The sequence below is a fragment of the Patella vulgata genome, chromosome 1 (genome assembly GCF_932274485.2).
Source record: "Patella vulgata chromosome 1, xgPatVulg1.2, whole genome shotgun sequence".
NCBI classification, from domain to species: Eukaryota; Metazoa; Mollusca; class Gastropoda; family Patellidae; genus Patella; species Patella vulgata.
The window spans coordinates 81,076,710-81,085,558 of record NC_065879.2 but is presented as its reverse complement, the minus strand read 5'-3'; positions in this window follow the sequence as shown (position 1 = coordinate 81,085,558).

Sequence of the window (8,849 nt, the reverse complement as noted above, 5' to 3'; positions counted from 1 at the left end):
TCTATAGAGTAAGACCTTTAAAACCTGAAACTTTATAACAACGATTTCTCATCACCTGATCAAATGAATATGTACACCTGGGAATGTTTTTATATTCACCAGCAGACGATAAAGGATATCCGAGGCAGTAATTGCGGCGAGGTCTTTTAAATTCTTTTAGTAGCATCATTGTTGAATACAAAACCCAATTCTATAATTCATTTGCTTGGCTTACAACTAACGCACCGGTATAGGTACATCTTCTGCTGACAATAATGCTATTTAAAATATAGATGTGACGTCATCCTTTGATGTTGGTGTACCGTTATTTCAAATAATGGTAAGGGCAATGTACCAACAAGCGTACATTATTTATACTAGTTGCAATATTGGACCCGCGTGACATATTGCATTGAAATGCACGTGCTGGATAGTGTCTGTATTTTAACTTGTTTAATGGTCTCGTGCAAGATATTTTGCAATATCAATATATTACTAAATGTCTCGCTCTCGATATAGATGTGACGTCATCCTTTGATGTTGGCGTACCGTTATTTCAAATAATGGTACGGGCAATGTGCCAACAAGCGTACATTATTTATACTAGTTGCAATATTGGACCCGCGTGACATATTGCCTTGAAATGCACGTGCTGGATAGTGTCTGTATTTTAACTTGTTTAATGGTCTCGTGCAAGATATTTTGCAATATCAATATATTACTTAATATCTCGCTCTCGACCATTAAACTACACATAGCTACGCGCCACCAATAATTAGGACGAGAAACATTTGGTGCGTAAACAGTTACAATTTGGTAATATTGTAATACTTTATGCAAAAGGTATTTATTCATATATACTATTTAAAAATACTATTTGATTTTTAAGTGTTATTAAAGTCACCTTATGAAACTGACGAAGAAACAAATGACAAAATGAAATGAAGTTCACATTCATCGATTTATTCCAAATGATCGTTAGACTAAGTAAGCCACAGACTGACCATTATAAGGGTAAAATGATGCCCGGGGTCAAACAGCAAAGTTACCACAGCATCACAACCAAGTCAGTAACGGGTAAATCCTCCTCTGTTTGCCAAACAAGCATTGATCCGACGTGGCATACTCCTAATGAGACATCTTAGGTCATTTTGGTCCAGATTGTCCCATTCCTGTTGCAACGCAGCAGCAAGTTTTTGGACATTGGCAGGACGTTGCTGACGTTGACGTAACCTCTGTCCAAGCATGTCCCAGACATGCTCGATGGGGGAGAGGTCGGGACTCAGTGCTGGCCAAGGTAATGTGGTGATGTTCTGTTGTTGGAGGTAACCTGTAACGATCCTGGCCCTGTGACATCTTGCGTTGTCATCCTGGAAGATGAAACGGCTGCCATGACGTCGTGCGAACGGCACAACATGGACTGCCAAGATGTTGTCCCGGTAGTACTGGCCTGTAACACGCCCTGCAACAACATGTAAAGCCGTTCTTCCAGCAACAGTGATGCCTCCCCACACCATAACAGAACCACCCCCAAATCGATCATGTCTGATGACGTTTACGTCTTGGAAGCGCTCGTTTCGACGACGCCACACCCTCCTACGTCTGTCCAAGAAATCAACAGTGAACCTTGACTCATCTGAAAACATCACATTGCTCCAGCGTCGATTATCCCAGTGTTGCCGATCCCTACACCAACGACGTCTTGCCTGAATGTGATGATCTCTCAAACAAGGGATCACGCGAGGACGTCGGGCGCGAAGGTGACCCCAATGCAGTCGATTCCGAATCGTCTGGCCACTCACTCTCACACCAGTGTCTGTTTGAAGACGAGCGCTGATCTGATTTGCTGTGATGACACGATTTCTCAAGGCCAAGGTACGGATAAATCGATCCTGGGCTTGAGTTGTCGCACTTGGTCGACCTGAGCGTGGTCTGTCCTGTACAGATTGTGTATCACGGTATCTGGACCATAGCCTGCTTATGACAGACTGAGAAACATTCATCGTCCGCGCCACAACCGCCTGTGTTGTGCCGATCTGTAGCATGCCAAGGGCACATAACCTTTCATTTTGGGTAAGCCGACGCATATCAAAATTTGTTTTCTGGTCACTAAAACAATTAAACTGATGTTTCCACCCTGGAATTCAATGCCACAATGACTGTAACATTCAAAGTCAGAGTCGTGCAAATCTTGGGTTGGACCCCCATGATGATCCCAAGCATCACCTGCATTCCATGCGGTAGCTATTGGTGCGTTTGGGCGTCACATGTAACTGGAAATGTTTCTTAGGTTCTATAGTGACTTTTTTCGTAGTCATTTGCATATTTTAGTATTATGCCCCCAAAATCAAATATCCCCTACTTTTTTTGAATAGAAAAGATATTAACTAATGTAAATGAGCTTTTTATCTATAAAGCCTGTGCCGAAATGTAGAGAGTTATTTGGAAAAGGAAATGACAGGACTGGCTCAGGATAAATGTATTAAAAATAGATAAGTGTCATAATATTTGTTTCGTAATTTTTTTTTAAATGTAATTAGATCTAAATGTGACTGATAGTGTAGTCCCATTTCGGGACTAACACATGGCTAAATTTTATTTCAATATTCACTTGCGCGTAGGGGGTCTTTAGCAGTGGGGTGAAACCGGAGGACCAGTAAAACACCCACGAGATTGGACAGGCGATCCTACTCCTTGTCACATACAAACGGGGAATCGACACCACGCCAGCTTACTCAATAATAGACCTTATGATACAGCGCGCACGTGTTAACCATTCGGCCATCGCCCCCACCCCCATGTATTAATAAAATCATGATATGTTGAAATGGGTTGAATATTATTAAAACCTGAAATATGTATGTAGCTTCTATTATTATTATTTTCCTACTGTTTTTATTTCGCGACGGCTTCGGTGTCTTCATTTGACTTTTAATCAATAAAAAATGTAAACTGTTATTTACTTTAACACTTCATATGCCATCTTATCTGCTGTTTTGGTTTTAATCGTCTAGATTACTATGTATAATCACTTTTAAGTCCGTATTTTAAATGGGCTTCATAATAGCACATAAGGGTGGTAGACAATGCCCCGACTTTCTAAGAACATATTAGAGGCTAAGACGAAAACATTTTTGGTGAAGCTGTTAGTTTTGTAAATAATAAAAATGCGTTGCTGTATAACCTTACATACGCATTTGAGAACAATCTTGATGCCAAAGAACTGCCATATTGTACAACATCTTTGTTATTTCGGGAATGACACATTTCAGGACCTGATTGGATTTGTCATGGGTATCATCCGTGCTCGTCTATTTACTAATTTTACAATGTCATGCTGACGAGACCAGTACTATACAAAGATTTCCTATGTGTACCATCCGTGCCCCATTATTTACCGATTTTAAGATTTAATTCTAACAGGTGCAGTGATATACAAGGATTTCCTATGGGTACCACCTGTGCATCTCTATTTGCTGTTACGTCGTGTAGCTCAATGGGTCGTCTGTCAGACGTGGAGAGCGGACAACAAACTAAAACCGGTCGCCATATCCGGCGAATGACCCATGCATCTTTGTTTACTACATATTTTAGTAGCCTTGTGATCGTCTAGTAATTTCACTTGTCGTCTTTGCTTCCCCTTTACGTTGTGTATTTACTTCTTTTTATCTATCTCAGTTCGTTACGACGTTTGTCTCACCAGGAACAACAATGCAACAGTTCCTTTTTACATTTTATATATAAAGCTGCTTACGTATGGTACAATGCATAATAGAATAAAGTCATTCTCTCAAGCCCCGCAAAGAAGACTCTTTAACTACAGAAATAACACACTTACGGAAAGTCTTCACTGAATTTAATAGCTACCCCCCCCCACACACACACACACACATTTTGTTAACCAAGACATCAAAGAAGTGACCAAGATAGAACCCCAAAACTTGCCAAACCGACCACAAGTGGTAAAAGGGTATCCATCCCATTTATAGACTCAAGATCGCACCAGATCAGAAGATTACTCCAACAAGCAGGAATTAAGGTCAGCTTTTTACGAAGGGCTAAATTGGCATCATTTTAGTCTTTCTGTTCATATTCTAGTCAATATTTGTATAAAGGACTAAATTGACCACCCAAGGGGAACGGCGGAAATTACTAACGTTGAAATTTACCTGTTGCAGGTAATATTGACATTCGGGTTCGTGTTATACTTATGCAAAAGGATATGTTAACATAATTACTTGCATTATTTAAAGATTAAACCGTTAAATTAAGTCATTGTGGCGATATAAAAAATATTTAAAATATATTCACATTTGTACAACCACAAGTATAAAGGTTTAAGGGTAGAAGGCAAATTAAGCAAACATTTAAGGATAACTACGTAAACATTAAATACAAACAGGGTCCGTATTCAAAGGTTTTCTTAAATATAATTGAAAATACTAAAATTTTTCCACTGTACCAAGTGTGTTACCTTAAATCGGTATCGGTATTATCCTTGGCTATGTGAAAAACTTAACTCCACACTTAACGTATGGAAGGCCCGCAAACGCCAAAAAGTATGAATTTCTAACTTATGGAATGGAATACCCTCCGCTGCCAAAAATTAAGAATTTCTAACTTCAAAGGCAAGTTATGTCCCCTTAAGTGCTCCACGTCTCTATTAAAATCTTCGTTGTCACTGTTAGGGAAATGTTAGTCGAAATATTATTTTGTAACGCATGAAAATATTATAGCTTTAAATGATATCACGCATCCTTGCACTACAAAATCAATTATCAAAATTGAGGCAGCTACGCTCAGCGACATTGTTTTTGATTCGGTCTTAGTCCCCATACTTCCATCGTTACGGGGCTGCTACTACATTGTGTGCTCCGGCTAGAAGGAGCCGTTATGATTTGCTCAATTAAAGCGGCCTTTGAATACCACTAAACGATTAAACACTTATAGTTAAAAGTTATAATTTCATATTTTCTAAGAAAGTCAAAAAATAATTATTTCTATGTCTTTTGCTCAATAGGTTGTCAACTTACTATTATACGATCATAGGTGTCATTCTCACACTTAAAACTCATTTACAAAGGAAATAATAACACAATTACCCCCCTTGTTTTCTATTCTCCACCACGGAATAGCTATCTTCAAACGTTTGAATTTGAAGTTGAAAATGATATTTTTGCCAATTTCTCAACTGGCAATAGTGAATTAAAGGATTATTCTTTAACAAAGTAGGACTGTTTATAGATACTACCTATTTTAGGGCTTTATTTTAAAAATATAACTTTAAAATATGAAATTGTAACTTTAAGGTAACTTAACTTTAAGGTAACTTAACTTTAAGGGGAAATTTGATACCTAACATTGCCTTTGAACACCACTTGCCCTTAACTTACAGGAAGTTATGTATATTTAATTGAAATCTAGTAGTGACTACCTTAGACTTAAGATTTCCTTTCAATATGGACCCAGGTCATAAAACAAATTCAACAGAAATTTACGGATAACCACACATCACTACGGACAACTATTTATCGTGGGGCTTAACGTCCGCGTACTACACTATTCCCAACTGATCCGTAAGCCAGACCTTCCCTGTATCCTTTTTGGTATTAAGACGTTTCCGTGTTGCATCACGTAGCCCAGTGCAATGTAAATGGTAGACTTTCAAAACTTTGCATGGATTAGTCACTGTAAAATTGCCCAGAGTATTGAAAGCCCAGATCGACATATTTTCCACGCCAAAATCCTGAGACGGGACTGATAAGTAGTCTCGAACTTGTTTTGGAAAATTCCCTTTGGACACGAATTTCCGCCAAGAACCCTGTCCTACATGTATATTGCATCAACAAAATTCCATAAATGTGAACGTAAACGGGGAGATAACTCTTAAATACATGAACCGATCGTTTTGCAAGACATAGGGGGTGATCTGATATGTTGCTTCGATTGGTGATTGCGCAGGCTTGGTTGCGAATTTCATTTTCCCCTTTTCCTTAATGTGTTGACAATAAAACACAACATTGGATTGACCAAACTGATCAGCAACATCGGTACGAGATAATTAGTTCACCCCTTGTCAGTGTCTACCGAAATATCCAGATTTATAAACGGTTCTGGGTGAAGAGTCTATACATCTGAGGGGGGGGGGGGTAAAATAGCTGTAGAAAGTTAATTGTCTGTCTCCTTACCCGGTAAGTTTTGCTTCAAAACAGGACATTTTTTTAGTACATTTTTGGAAGATGATGGTCAACTTTCGAGTAGTCGAAAGCTAGATAACTAGATACTACGACTAACCAATACACTCGATCCACGGTTTAAAACAATTTTGTGATACAAAGTACGACACAGGACAAAATCTGTCCTTTGCCAGACCCACTGTGACGATACTATATTTCAACATTAATATTGTGTGCAATATTTTATTGAATTCAAAATTTCATGAAATCGTTTACCTGCACTCCCAATTTGTTTAGCATCCGTTTGGTTACATCCAATTAGCTGAGAGTGCTCAGTGAGTAAGAAATGAAATGAAATGAAATGGGGTTTAACGTCCTACTGTTCTGCTCCTATGCTGGGCTAATAGTTTAAACAATATTTATTCATAAAATATCATATAATACTTTACAGTTTTAAAGATATGATACAAAAACAAGCTAAAAGCTTATATAAATTTGCTTCATATATCTTTATGTTATTTACTTTTGATAATGTACTTGTTTCTTGACGACGAAAGTTCCAATTTAACAGTGTAAATTAATAAGATAAATAAATGAGTAACAAGCCGATCTAACCAACACGCCAACTAACTAAATTACATTAGATATACAGTTAAAGTTAAAGAGTAATTATTGATTATTTTTTTATTTAAAGACGTATTCCAGTCGTTCGCAAAAGTGATTTTCTATGTGTCAAAACGTTTTGTTAGTTTTAAATAGTCATGAACTATCTGGAATATATTTTCGTTTACGTCATCACCAAGTTCATTGTTGCCTTTAATTAAATAAATGATAGATCGCTGGTCATAAGGCAGTTTATTAATAGTTACATTGCGGATAGCTGTATAATTATTACAGTACAGAAAATAATGTTCGGGATTTTCTATTTGGTGGCCACATGAGCACATTGGGTTATCACTAATATGATAATGAAGACGGGTATACGTCATACAGTGTGCTTTGAGGGAAATTTTGTCCGGGCAATATCGAATTCCAACTGTCAAGGTATCTTTTACGTGCATTCCAATGTATACACGGGACCTCGGTTTTTCGTCTCATTCGAAGGACTTTGCAGCCGTCCTTGTCAGGCCCTCCGTCCTGCATCACTGACAAGGGGGAACCACGCCGGAAAATCTGGATGAACTTTCTCGACCAATGCAGGGATCGAACACCCGACCTCCAGGCTAGCGAGCCAGCGTCTTATCCACTTAGCCACGTGATCCCCAGTGAGTAAGACGTTGACTCTCTAACATGAGGTCGCGTGTTCGTGTTGACCGAGAAAATACATAGGGATTTTCCCCCTTACGGACGGCCTGACAAGGGACAATGTATATTCGTTCGGGTGGGACGAAAAACGTAAGTACTGTGTACACATTGACGTGCACGCAATAGAACCCTTGGCAGTCGGACGTAGGACGTTAAAGATTTCATTTCATTTCAATCATAAACGTTTCCATTATATGGCGATTTATCAATTTTAGTATATAATTGAACAGATAATAATGAATTTTATAAACATAATAACAGACAGCTTTATGGATCACATTCACTAGGTTTATTAACTCTCACCATTATCAAACAATGATACAATCATACATGTTACAGAAGGTTATATGCAAACATGTAACAATAAACTAACTATTAAAGAACAGAAGTCATTCAAAGACACATATGGTGTTAAACCCGAGAAAACAGTTTACTGATAGGATACCCTACAAAGGCAAGAAAATCGCAACTCATATTTAAAACAACAATTAATTAATGACAAATCCTTAATTTCCAACTTGTATTAAAATAATCAGTGAATATGAAACGATATATTAATGTGGAACTCATAAAATGAAACAGAACAAAATCATCATGAATTATGTAACTAATAAAGAGTAATTAAAAGAGGGTCATAAAGTGTGCCATAAAGTGTAACAAATAATACTGTTAAAGAATTAATGAAAAAATGACGAGTATATACAATTTTACATAATAATTTGAACCCCTATCTGTAATTATATAATAATATTGATACATATTCAAATAACGATAACGTTTATAATGCATTATTATTTTTTCAATTATACAATAAGATTGATACATATCCAAACAATGATAAAGTTTATAATTCTATTTGTTCAATTATACAATAAGATTGGTAAATGTATCGAACTAATGAAAATGTTAATAAAACCCAATATTGTTTCTTCAATTATATATATATAATAAGATTTATACATCTCCATATAATGGAAATGTTTATAATAACAATATTATTTGTTCAATTATATAATAACTTTGATACGTATCCATATAACTGGAACGTTTATAAAATCAACCATTAAATATTAAGAAGTCTATTGTCTCAACCCTCACCAAGCGCGCCACTATGATCTGCCAAGATGACTTTTTAAGTACAGAAATAACACACTTACGGAAGGTCTTCACTGAATTTAATAGCTACCCCACATTGTGTTAACCAAGCCACCAAAGAAGTGACCAACAGTCAAGACAGAACCCCCAAACTTGCCAAACCGACCACAAGTGGTATAAGGGTATCCATCCCCTTTAAAGTCTCAAGATCGCACTAGATCAGAAGATAACTCCAACAAGCAGGAATTGAAGTCATCTTTTTATGAAGGATTAAATTAACGTCATTTTAGTCCT